The following is a 13,056-nucleotide window of genomic DNA, read 5'->3' as shown; positions in this document are numbered from 1 at the left end:
AACTGAACACACAAGAAAAGAAAGCCCTAGAAAACCTCAAAAAAGACAAAAACATCATCATATTACCTGCAGACAAGGGTTGGCTCACAGTCGTCCTGAACAGAAGGGACTACATAGAGAAAGCCAATGCACTACTCGCTGACACCAACACCTACCAACAGGTGGAGCTAGACCCGACCCCACAACTAGGAAACAAAATTACATATCTCCTAAGAAAATTACACAGTTCCGGACAATTAAACCAGACTGAATTCCAGAAAATGCAACCAGATGGGACCAACACCCCATGATTCTACCAAAAATCCATAAGCCAGGAGCTTCAGACCACCAACTTACAGACTGGCCAAAGAACTACACGCAAGACTGAAATACATAGTAGAAGAGTCACAGCACTCCATCCACTCCACCCAGGAATTCCTAAAAATCATCAAAAACACCAAAATAGAGGAAGACAAAACAATTCGACGTAACAGCACTGTTCACCTCCATCAACATCGACCTGGCAAAGGAAAAACTTACCACACTTTTAGAAGAGACCATCACACGCACCCCAACCACCATCAATCACATTACCAACGAAAACATCATGAAGCTAGTGGACCTGTGCGTCACCACCCACTTCACCTTCAACAACATAATCTCCAAACAAACCAACGGCACACCCAATGGATCTCCGCTATCAGGATTCATAGCAGAAGCGGTAATGCAAAGACTAGAACAAACAGCCCTACCAACCATCAAACCAAAAATCTGGGTCCGCAACGTAGATGACACCTTTGTCATCACAAAACGAAATAAGATAGAAGAGACATTTAACATCATCAACAACACCCTTACGGGCATAAAGTTCACCAAGGAGGAAGAAACCGACAACAAACTCGCATTCCTGGACGTCACAGTCAAAAGAAAGGACAACGTATACAGAAAACCGACAAACACTGACCAAATACTTAACTACACCAGCAACCATCCCATCGCACACAAACGAAGCTGTATCAGAACACTATTCCAATGAGCCACCACACACTGCAGCACAGACGAACTTCGGAAAACAGAGGCGAACCACCTATACAACGTATTCAAGAAGGACGGATACTCTAAAAATACAGTCTGCAGATTCCTCAGGAACAAACCATGACAAGCAGACCTAACACAGCCAGAAACCCTAGCCACCTTACCATATATTAAAGAAGTCTCAGAAATGACAGCCAGACTACTAAGACCCCTCAGAATCCTAGTAGCACAAAAACCCACCAACACTCTCAAACAACAACTAACAAACTTAAAAGACCCAGTACAACCCATGGACAAAACCAACATCATTTACAAAATTCCATGCAAGGACTACCACTAACACTACGTAGGACAAACAGGAAGAAAGTTAGCCACCAGGATACACGAACACCAGCTAGCCACAAAAAGACACGACGCTCTCTCCCTCGTAGCCCTACATACGGATGAAATAAAACATCATTTCGACTGGGACAACAGATCTATCCTGGGACAGGCTAAGCAAAGACATGCCAGAGAATTCCTAGAGGCCTGGCACTCCAACCACAATGCCATAAACAAACACATTGATCTAAATACCACCTATCAACCCCTCAGAAAACGAACAGGAAATTACATCACCACAAACCCCAGGAACCCCATCCAGGACAAACATATAAATAGAAAGCTGGAGACAACAGCTTCGCTTCAGTTGGAGGTTGCCACTGATGATGTTACCTAGCCAGGTAATAAAACGTCTGGGTATCAAACCTACAGCTCAGTGAGCAAACCTACACCCTAACCCCCCCACCTCCTATTCATATACTTAACCAGATGCCTTTTATATGGTGCAATTGTACTAACCTCCATATTTCCTCTGGCAGCCCATGCCACACACACACCCCACCTTCTGTTTGAAAAAGATGCCCCTTAGATCTCTTTTGTATCTTTCCCCTCTCACCCTAAATGTATGCCCTTGAGTTCGGGGCTCCCCCATCCCAGGGAAAAGACCTCATAATTTTATAAACCTCTACAAGGTCACCCCTCAACCCCTGACGCTCCAGGGAAAACAGCCCTAGCCTATTCAACCTCTCCCGATAGCTCAAATCCTCCAACCCTGGCAGCATTCTTGTAAATCTTTTCTGAACCCTGTTAAGTTTCACAACATACTTCCAATAGGAAGGAAACCAGAATTGCGTGCAATATTCCATAAGTGGCCTAACCAATGTCCTGTATGGCTGCAACATGACCTAGGTCAGGAACATATGTTGTGAAGCAGATACATGGAAGTTTTGACTAATATGGATAGGCTGAGAAAGTTGGCAAAAGTATGGAAAATGGAATATATTATGGGAAAATGTATAATTGTTAACTCTGGCAACAAGAATGAAAAAGCAGAGCATTACCTAAAGGAAGATGAACTGCAGAATTTTGAGGTTCAGAGGGATTTAGATGTTCTAGTTAGTTAGCAGAAAAAATATATTGAATTAGGCAGCAAAAAGCAACTTGCAGAGATTTTAAAAGAATGTAATAAGAATTTTATAGTGACTCAGCAGTTCAACACAAACTACTATCACAATGGCACACAATGCAGTAACACTAACGCATTCCCTGTCCAGAAGCCATTCCTCACCAGACAACAACCTGACCCTTTACATTAGAAACCAATCTCACCATTAAAGGACATTAAATTAACAACACTGTCCACCAGCAACAGTGCAATAATAATGAAAAATAATCAAGAGGTTGGCGGGGAGTGGGGATGGTAAACATGGGAGGGAACAAAATCAAAACAGTATTAGAGAGGGAGATAATGCATTCCAGACTCATAACACCCACCTATTTCTGAAAGTATTGTGGTAACAGTGAATATTGTGTTAAAAATCTAGCTCTACTTATGTTTTTTCTTTTTTTGGCGAAGTAACCCATGAATTACATGCATTGACCACCAGGGACTCCATTTTATTTGGATTTTGCACTTTTTCTTGTTTTATTTTTAATGCGTTAGCTTTCAGTCTTAATAGCTGCTGCCATGCCATTCGGAACTCACCTTGACACATCTTCTGTTTCTTTACCTGTTATGTGACAATATCCTTGCCTTACATCATGAATCTGTTTGTTGTTTCCTGTCTCTGGCTAGCCATTCCATCACAACTTTCACTTTATACCTTCCTACTGTTACCCTTACTGTTACTCAGAAATTGGTGACAGAGACAGTTAGGATCTTAGTTAGTTACTTAATCAACCTTTAGTCATCAAAAAATGACCATTTCTTGAGCTGGTTTGCTATAAATAGACATTAAAAGTAACTGTTTAATGCCTGCAAGGTCCTTTGTAACTTATGTACATAAAATTCCAATAAAGCCATCAGAACCCAACTATAAACTGTACTTGAAGGCTTGAGCAAGAATTGCATGGGGAGAAGGTGATTTAATGGTAACATCACTGGAGTAGTAATCCAGACATGCATGCTAGTCCTCTGTAAATCTGAGTTTAAATCCCACCACAGGTGAGGGAATTTAAATTCAATTAATTTATGTGAGGATGATATAAAGCTAGTCTCAGTGATAATGTCAAAAAAATCAATTTCCCAATATCCTCCCGGGAGGGAAATTTACAACCCTTACCAGGTGTAGCCCACCTGTGACTAGAGTCAGAAAAGGTTCACAGAGGTAACTTTTAATTTTCTAAACATTCCTAATGGGGTAAAACGGATCAGGGGTGTTCTTCTCACAAAGAATCCTTAGCTCTTTACTCCACTTGAATAGATGGAATGGTGTATATTTTGCTCATGGCAAGAGTCTATAGTAACCACATGATTCTGAGTGACCAGAAAACTCACCTCTCCACTGCATTTTGACAGACCTTCCATGGCCATCGAATCCTGAGTTGAGATTTGAACCCAGTGCTTCTAGCTTGGGGTTAGAAATACTACATCTGTGACACAAGACTACCTGAGACATAAGAGTTCAATTCCAATAAAAATAGGATGCTTATATTTTCTGTGGTGCTCATTTAAGATATATCTGGAAGGATGCTCAATCGTGTGAGGAGAAAAGTAGTCTTGGCAAAATGTTACTTCTGTAAGAATAATGTGCAATTATTTAATCATAGAATTGTTATGGTGCAGAAGGAGGCCATTTGGCCTGTCATGCCTGCACCGGCTCATTGATTGAGCTTCATTAAATTGTGCCAATCTCCTGCTCTTGACCACTTTCGCACATTATTTTTGTCCAAATAATCATCCAATGCCCTCTTGAATGCCACCCATTCATGCATCCCAGCTGGTTTAGTAATCTCAAAAAGGAGCTTCTATTCTGAGGTTTTTGAAAGAGCTAATGACTCATTCATACGATATTTGAAAACGAAGGATGATGAAATCTTGCAGTTCTCAAGGATCTGCTTCCATAATACAGTCAATTACTATGTTTTTGGCATGTCTGAATTGAACACAATTTACTTGTTCAGTATTAAAAAGTTTCAGAATATTGACAAGTCCATGTTGTGGTGACAGTAATTATAAATTAGTTATTAATCTTATTTATAAATTTCAGATATATCTTTGATGAGGAATAGATTCATTCCAGTTCCTCAGTCAGGACCACCATCTTGGAACAATGCCAGCTCAGCTGTGCATTCCTGCTCCCCTGCAGTCTGACCCTATTTCCCTCACAGTGTGTGGTACAGCAGTAGACATAATGGGCTCCCTGTTGTCTTAATTGTATCTAACACTCCAGTATTACCAATCAATCTAATAAAAGAGTATACTATAAACATGAACATTAATGCAAAAAGTACATTTTGAAGGGATGACCTCAATGGAAATGAGAACAAGTACAATTTGTCTTCCTGTGAACGCTATAAACAGGACAAACACTTTAATGGCCAGATATGATATTAGACAACACATTACAAATCAGATGGAACATCTAAATACAGAACATGTGTGAGAATGTACAAATACGCATTTCCGTTGCAGTAAATTTCGGATTTATTTATATTGCAGAAAATATATTAAAAACAAATTTTTTAGACCTACGCTTTTTGCATTCTTTAGCAGTGAATGTCCAGTTTAAGTGGATATAAATTGAACATTGTCTACTCTAAATGAGCTATAGTTAGTTTTATTTTCCTATTGACAAATTAACTGCACTGGTAAAATAGTTTCTTTTTCTACTTTTTAAAAAACATTTGTTAGAATTCAACCATTTAACCCTCTAAACTTTCATGAAACAAGGATACAAAAATGCTGAAGGAGAACTGACTAGTAGATCAGAGAGAAAAGAAGAAAGTATTGAGACATTTATGAATGTCTTCTATAGGCAGACAGTATAATGATATTTAGAGTGCGGATTTATTCTGTCCAATGCCTATGTGTGCCTATTTCCTTTTTGTTCAGGGGACACACTGTGCCATCTTGTCTTCATTGTGTTTACACTCAATTTGAATTTCGAGTTGAGAACTGAGAGGAGGCAAAAAGTTTGCAAAGTAAACAGGTGGTGAGATTTAAATTGTTTCATGGTAGAAAGTTGGGTACATGAGGCACTGTGGTAGTATCCCTATCTCTGTGTCTGGGAGCCTGGATGTGAGTCCCAACTGCTTTACAGGTTTGTAGTAACATCACTGATCAGGTTGATTTAAAGATATGGAAGCAGAAATAACATCCAAATGACTTCTATTGGGGGAGTTGTAGGCCTTGTGTTTCACCAAAACTATCACCACTTTATCCACCTTTATAATTGTATTAACCTTAACCCTTCCTCAACCCTTTTGAGGCTCAACTCTTTTGATGCTAAAACCCTCACACCTGCCATTATTAACTCCAGAGTCCAATACCCCAGAGCTTTTCTAGTCAACCACTTAGATATCACTGACAGTAAACTTGAGCAAATCCAAAATTCTGCTGCCTGTATCCTAACTCACAGCGGGTTCCAGTCACCTTTACCAATGTACAGTACTTGCTATTGATTACTACCTAACTCAGGAACTTTTCAGAATCATTGTTCCTCTATTTTGACTCCTGCCTGTCTGATTTCCTATGTCCTACCATGGACAGGGGTGTCTTCAAATATCTAGACCCCCAAGAATTGGAGACATTACTTCCTTCATCCTTACCACCTATTTTTCTTTCTTTACTTTTAAGGGACTGTGTAAACCAATCTCTTTGGTTCAGCTTTTATTCATGTCTACCAATTACTTTCAATGCGAGACAGTGTCAACTTGTTTTTGATAATACTCCTGTGGACCTTTTTGGGTCATTCTCCTATGTTACAAGTACTAGTTTTCCAAATAAGTTGCACACTGTCTGTGATTGATGGGAATGTAGAATTTAAAACACAAAACAGATTAGCCTTAAGGGGCCTTTTGTTTAGATTTAATAAGAGGAGAAATTTCCTCACTCAAAGGATTTAAGAAGATGACGATATCCATCTCCAGTTCTCCAGGATTGCTTGGAATTGGTGGAATGGACCAAATTCAAGAATTCAGTGGACAACCTAGAAACCACTACCGTCATGAACGTCATTAGCACGCATGTAGAGGACTACATGCCAAAGAAGTCAGTCTGTGTGTTCCCAACCTGGAAATCTTGGGTGAACTGAGAAATCCACTACCTATTGAAGACTAGATGTGCAGCATTCAAATCAGATGACCCAAACCTTTACAGGAAATCCAGATATGACCTCCGCTAGGCCCTTAGAGATGTCAAGAGGCAGTACTGGACCAAAGTAGAGACAAAAACTAATCACATAGAAACCCAGGGCAAGGCCTATACAACATAACAGCATACAAATTGAAGCAGGACAAAATAATTGACAAAAACATGTCCCTCCTTGATGCGCTCAATGCTTTTTATGCTTGGTTTGAGCAGAATGCCAGTGGTGCGGTGTCACTTGCCCCGACAGCTTCAGACGTACATGTTCTCTCAGTTACCACTGCATATGTCAGATTGGCCTTCTTGAGAGTAAACCCAAGGAACACAACTGGCCCAGACGAAGTCCCCAGCTGTGCACTCAGATCTTGTGTGCACCAGTTGGCGGAAGTATTCTCTGACACCTTTAACCTTTTCTTGCTACAATCTGAAGTCCCCAGCTGCTTCAGGAATACCACCATTATCCCAGTACAAAGGAAACATATGCAACGTGCCTGAGCAACTAGCGCCTGGTGGCTCTGACTTCCATAATCATGAAGTGCTTCGAGAGGTTAGTCATGGCCCACATTACCTCTCTCCTCCCAGTCTGCCTCCATCCTTTGCAATTTGCCTACCAGTGAAACAGGTCCACTGTGAACAATATTCCACAAGCCCTACAGTCATCCCTGGAACATCTGGGCAATAAGGATACTGATGGGCTCCTATTTATCGACTACAGCTCCGCCTTCAACACTATAATCCTAACCAAACTAATCTCAAAATTCTGAGTCTGATCTGCTGTGCTTTTCCAGCACCACTAATCCAGAATCTGCTTTCCAGCATCTGCAGTCATTGTTTTTACCTATTTGTGGCATTCCCACTTTTCACTGGTTTGTGATAAGAGTGTGGATAATGAGCTAGCATCTTGTTCTCCACTTCTGACTCCATTGCAGAGGTATGTATCTACTAGCTTTCCACAACTTTCACTGACTCGAATTACTTACGCATGACTTATGATTCACAGTCTTTAGAAGAGCTGTGAATCACAAGTAATAATAACAAATATAAATAAATTGCTGGAAAAATAACCTAGCAGGTCTGGTTAATCAAACCATTTGCAGATACATGTTATTAAATCAACCTGTTCAGATTTGCAATGATACACCTCTGGACCAGGTTGGACTTGAACCCATCTCTTCTGGTAACCAATTTCATTTAGTTATTTTCATCAATCTGTTCAGATACATTATGAGACACATCTGGAACAGGTGAGACCTGAACCCATGCCTTCTGGCTCAGAGGTAGGGATACTGCCTCATTTGTTGAGTTTGAATTATCTTTATGCAATTATAATAAATTGTAATTTGTCAATGTCTCAATACTTTTTGGGTAAGATGACCTGCCTCAATACCCGTCCGATGAAGGAAAACATGCCGTATGCCTTCTTGACCACTCTATCGACGCGTGTTCCCACCTTCAACATACAGTGGACCTGAACATCCAGATCTCCCTGTATATCAATTCATCTCCATCATGGCTGCCAACTCTCTGTTTCAGGATCCAGAAGGCCTAAATCCATCTTTCATCACAAGCAAACTCCATCTTCCAAAAAAGAAAAACAATTGTGTGTATCAGGCATTATTTAGAAAAATGGGTTCAGCAATTTAGTGACCCTTTAGTGTCCCAGTGACCCTTTATCTCCATTCCATCTACTCCATATTGTCATTGAACAAAAACATATTTGACATTTTCAATTGATCTGCCATCAACGACATTTTGAAAGGGAGAGTTTCAGAATTCTACTTCCCTTCATTTGGAGAAATGCTTCCTAAACTACCACTGAACAACTTACTTTTAAAGTTATTCTACCCTTCTACTGAACTCTCCCCAGATTTTTTTCTCACTACTCAACCTGGCTCAAAGGTAAGGTTACCACTGCACCACAAGAACACTTACAAAATCTTTCTACATTATCACCGCCACTAATGATTTTAAACACTTGAATTAGCTTCCCCCTCAATTTTCAATGCTTAATGAAATAACAAGCTAGCTTCCTCAAGCTGCTTTCGGACAGCACAGTGGTTAGCACTGTTGCCTTACAGTGCCAGGGGTTTGGACCTTAGTTTGATCTCAGCCTTGGGGTTAACTGTCTGTGTGGGTTTGCACATTCTCCTGTATCTGCGTGGGATTCTTCCTTTTGTCAAGACCTGCGCATGTTAGACGGATTGGCCATACTAAAAATTGCCCTGTACTGTCCAGGGATTTGTGGGTTAGCCATGGTAAATGTGGGGATGTGGTGGATCTGGGTGTGATGCTCTTCGGGGATTTGGTACAAATTCAATGGCCCAAATAGCCTGCATCTGGACTGTAGGGAATCTATGAAAATGTAAACTTTTTAATCTCAGTATCTGCATTGTACCCACTTCGAGGCTGGTATGTCCTTCCTGAGGTGTGAGCCCTTTGTATGCATTGTTGCTATCATGAGTGGATGATAGTCAAGAGCATATTGATTTTAGGACTGTCAGTTTTCGTGAGGGATAAATGTTATGGTTCAATTTGTTCTGCAGTTAGGAGTATGTATATACAATAGTAGTGTGACAGGAAATAGTAAATTCAGGAGCAAGTATCTGGATTAGTGGTGCTGGAAGAGCACAGCAGTTCAGGCAGCATCCAAGGAGCTTCGAAATTGACGTTTCGGGCAATAGCCCTTCATCAGGAATAAGGCAGTGAGCCTGAAGCGTGGAGAGATAAGCTAGAGGAGGGTGGGGGTGGGGAGAAAGTAGCATAGAGTACAATGGGTGAGTGGGGGAGGGGATGAAGGTGATAGGGTCAGGGAGGAGAGGGTGGAGTGGATAGGTGGAAAAGGAGATAGGCAGGTAGGACAAGTCCAGACAAGTCATGGGGACAGTGCTGAGCTGGAAGTTTGGAACTAGGGTGAGGTGGGGGAAGGGGAAATGAGGAAACTGTTGAATTCCACATTGATGCCCTGGGGTTGAAGTGTTCCGAGGCGGAAGATGAGGCGTTCTTCCTCCAGGTGTCTGGTGGTGAGGGAGCGGCGGTGAAGGAGGCCCAGGACCTCCATGTCCTCGGCAGAGTGGGAGGGGGAGTTGAAATGTTGGGCCACGGGCGGTGTGGTTGATTGGTGCGGGTGTCCCGGAGATGTTCCCTAAAGCGCTCTGCTAGGAGGCGCCCAGTCTAACCAATGTAGAGGAGACCTCATCGGGAGCAACGGTTACAATAAATGATATTAGTGGATGTGCAAGTAAAACTTTGATGGATGTGGAAGGCTCCATTAGGGCCTTGGATAGAGGTGAGGGAGGAGGTGTGGGCGCAGGTTTTACAGTTCCTGCGGTGGCAGGGGAAAGTGCCAGGATGGGAGGGTGGGTTGTAGGGGGGGGCGTGGACCTGACCAGATAGTCACGGAGGGGACGGTCTTTGCGGAAGGTGGAAAGGGGTGGGGAGGGAAATATATCCCTGGTGGTGGGGTCCGTTTGGAGGTGGTGGAAATGTCGGCGCATGATTTGGTTTATGCAAAGGTTGTTCGGGTGGAAGGTGAGCACCAGGGGCGTTCTGTCCTTGTTACGGTTGGAGGAGTGGGGTCTGAGGGCGGAGGTGTGGGATGTAGACGAGATGTGTTGGAGGGCATCTTTAACCACGTGGGAAGGGAAATTGCGGTCTCTAAAGAAGGAGGCCATCTGGTGTGTTCTGTGGTGGAACTGGTCCTCCTGGGAGTAGATCTGGCAGAGGCGGAAGAATTGGGAATACGGGATGGCATTTTTGCAAGAGGTAGGGTGGGAAGAGGTGTAATCCAGGTAGCTGTGGGAGTCGGTGGGTTTGTAAAAAATGTCACTGTCAAGTTGGTCATCATTAATGGAGATGGAGTGGTCCAGGAAGGGGAGGGAGGTATCAGAGATGGTCCAGGTAAATTTAAGGTCAGGGTGGAATGTGTTGGTGAAGTTGATGAATTGCTCAACCTCCTCGCGGGAGCACGAGGTGGTGCCAATGCAGTCATCAATGTAGTGGAGGAAGAGGTGGGGAGTGGTGCCGGTGTAATTACGGAAGATCAACTGCTCTACATAGCTAACAAAGAAACAGGCATAGCTGGGGCCCATACGTGTGCCCATGGCTGCCCCTTTGGTCTGGAGGAAGTGGGAGGATTCAAAGTAGAAATTGTTCAGGGTGAGAACCAGTTCGGCCAAACGAATGAGAGTGTCTGTGGAAGGTACTGTTGGGGACATCTGGAGAGGAAAAAACGGAGGGCTTGGAGGCCCTGGTCATGGCGGATAGAGGTGTAGAGGGATTGGATATCCATGGTGAAGATGAGGCGTTGAGGGCCAGGGAAACGGAAGTCTTGGAGAAGGTGGAGGGCGTGGGTGGTGTCTTGAACGTATGTGGGGAGTTCCTGGACTAGGGGGGACAGGACAGTGTCGAGGTAGGTAGAGATGAGTTCAGTGGGGCAGGAGCATGCTGAGACAATGGGTCGGCCAGGGTGGTCAGGCTTGTGGATCTTGGGAAGGAGGTAGAACCGGGCAGTGCGGGGTTCCCGGACTATGAGGTTGGAAGCTGTGCGTGTGAGATCTCCTGAGGTGATGAGGTTCTGTATGGTCTGGGAGATGATGGTTTGGTGATGGGGGGTGGGGTCATGGTCGAGGGGGCAGTAGGAAGAGGTGTCCTCGAGTTGGTGTTTGGCTTCAGTGGTGTAGAGGTCAGTGTGCCAGACTACCATTGCGCCCCCTTTATCTGCTGGCTTGATGGTGAGGTTGGGATTGGATCAGAGGGATTGGAGGGCTGCGCGTTGTGAGGGTGAGAGGTTGGAGTTTTACCTCAGGACTATGTATGTCTAGTACAATTAAGACAGGAGCCCACCATTAACAATATTTTCTCCCACTTGTTAAGCAGCCATTACTGAGGAATACACATATACCCCATTTTTACAGTTGTATTAATTTTACATGGTTAAAGTGGCATTAAAGCACTGGAGGGAGCCAGCAGCTCAGATATACTGCATAAAGCTAGAGTCTCTCACTGAACTCTGCGACAAGCCTGTTGCATTAAATCTGTCACTGATAACTTGAAATGTGCATGGAAGAACATGTTTAAGTTCACCATCCAATGGTGACTGACAATGTCTCTGTGGAATAGCGTCCATTGCCAAACATTTATATTAACGCGCATTGGGAATATAACAATGCAATCCATTGTATTTTTGGCTGAAAACAAAATTTCAGATGTTTTGTTGATACTTTCATAACAGTTGAAATGATTTGGATAAATAAGAATGCTGTATAGTACTGCTATATTGATAAAGAAAGAATATATATATATATATGTATGATTGTCATAAAGATTAGGAGCAACACAAACCACAAAAAAAAGGATGAGAGCAGACTTGAATTTTTGTTTTGCAACAATCAGCTTCTAGTAATATCAATAACATTTTCTCCCACTTAGCTCTTTTTGTTAAATGTGGCATGAGTTCTATCAATCTCATATAGCATGACTTGGCAGGAACTGCTAGCTGGCTGCTGGATGGGAATGGGATTTTGGGCAGCAGAAAACTACAGTACGATCCTCAAAGAACAATTTCAGGGCATTTGGTAGTTGACAGGAGGGAAGTAGGGGATGGTGAAGAAAATGACAGCGTTTCAAGAAGGGCCATGTTTCAAGAAAGGTGAGGAGGTTGAAGCGATAGATATCAGGAGCTTTATTAGGGAGATTTTTAGGGACAGGCAGTGAGATTTGACTAATCTGTTTCCTGCCCAAAATGGCAAATTATATCATAATTACATCACACAATCAGACTTTTAAAATAACATTCCACAATACTTACAGAAATACACAACATCCCACCCGTTTACATCAGAGGTTCTTGCAATTGAAACATTCACAATATTTACAATCATGTCCAACAGTCAGTAAGTAAGATGTTCTGAAAGATGTTGATAGCTGTGTGGCTTTCGGCACACCCCAAGCATCTGTTTATTTTTCTCAGGTTTTAAGCTCCTGATGTTTTAGTTGTTTTGAGAATATCAACTGTCATTGTCTTTTCCTGAGATGACTGGATTTTCAGAGGTCCACACAATGTCATAGCTTTCTCCACTAAGGTACTATCTCCTTCAGATGCTTCAGTTACTGTTCTGCCCTCATGCATATCCAGGTCTTCATTTGGCATTTATTTGGATCTTCAATTAATGTTGTTGCTGGCATATTTGTTCTGGTTGCCAAGAGATGGCCTGCAAGACTTCTCCTCAGTTTTGGAGTTGAACCCGAGCCCACTAAAAATAGCTTTTGACCATCATTCCCCAGAGGAGACAACTTGCTTGTGTAGATAGTTATTGTTTCCATGCAACATGTGGCTTCAATTCTGGTATTGTTCATGTGATTTTGCCATAAAGTACCATATCTGTCAATCTTGATAGTAGTGGATCATTTCTAGT

This window comes from Chiloscyllium punctatum, chromosome 5 (genome assembly GCF_047496795.1).
Source record: "Chiloscyllium punctatum isolate Juve2018m chromosome 5, sChiPun1.3, whole genome shotgun sequence".
NCBI classification, from domain to species: domain Eukaryota; kingdom Metazoa; phylum Chordata; class Chondrichthyes; order Orectolobiformes; family Hemiscylliidae; genus Chiloscyllium; species Chiloscyllium punctatum.
The sequence above is the reverse complement of the archived record's forward strand: the minus strand, read 5'-3'. Positions refer to the sequence as shown.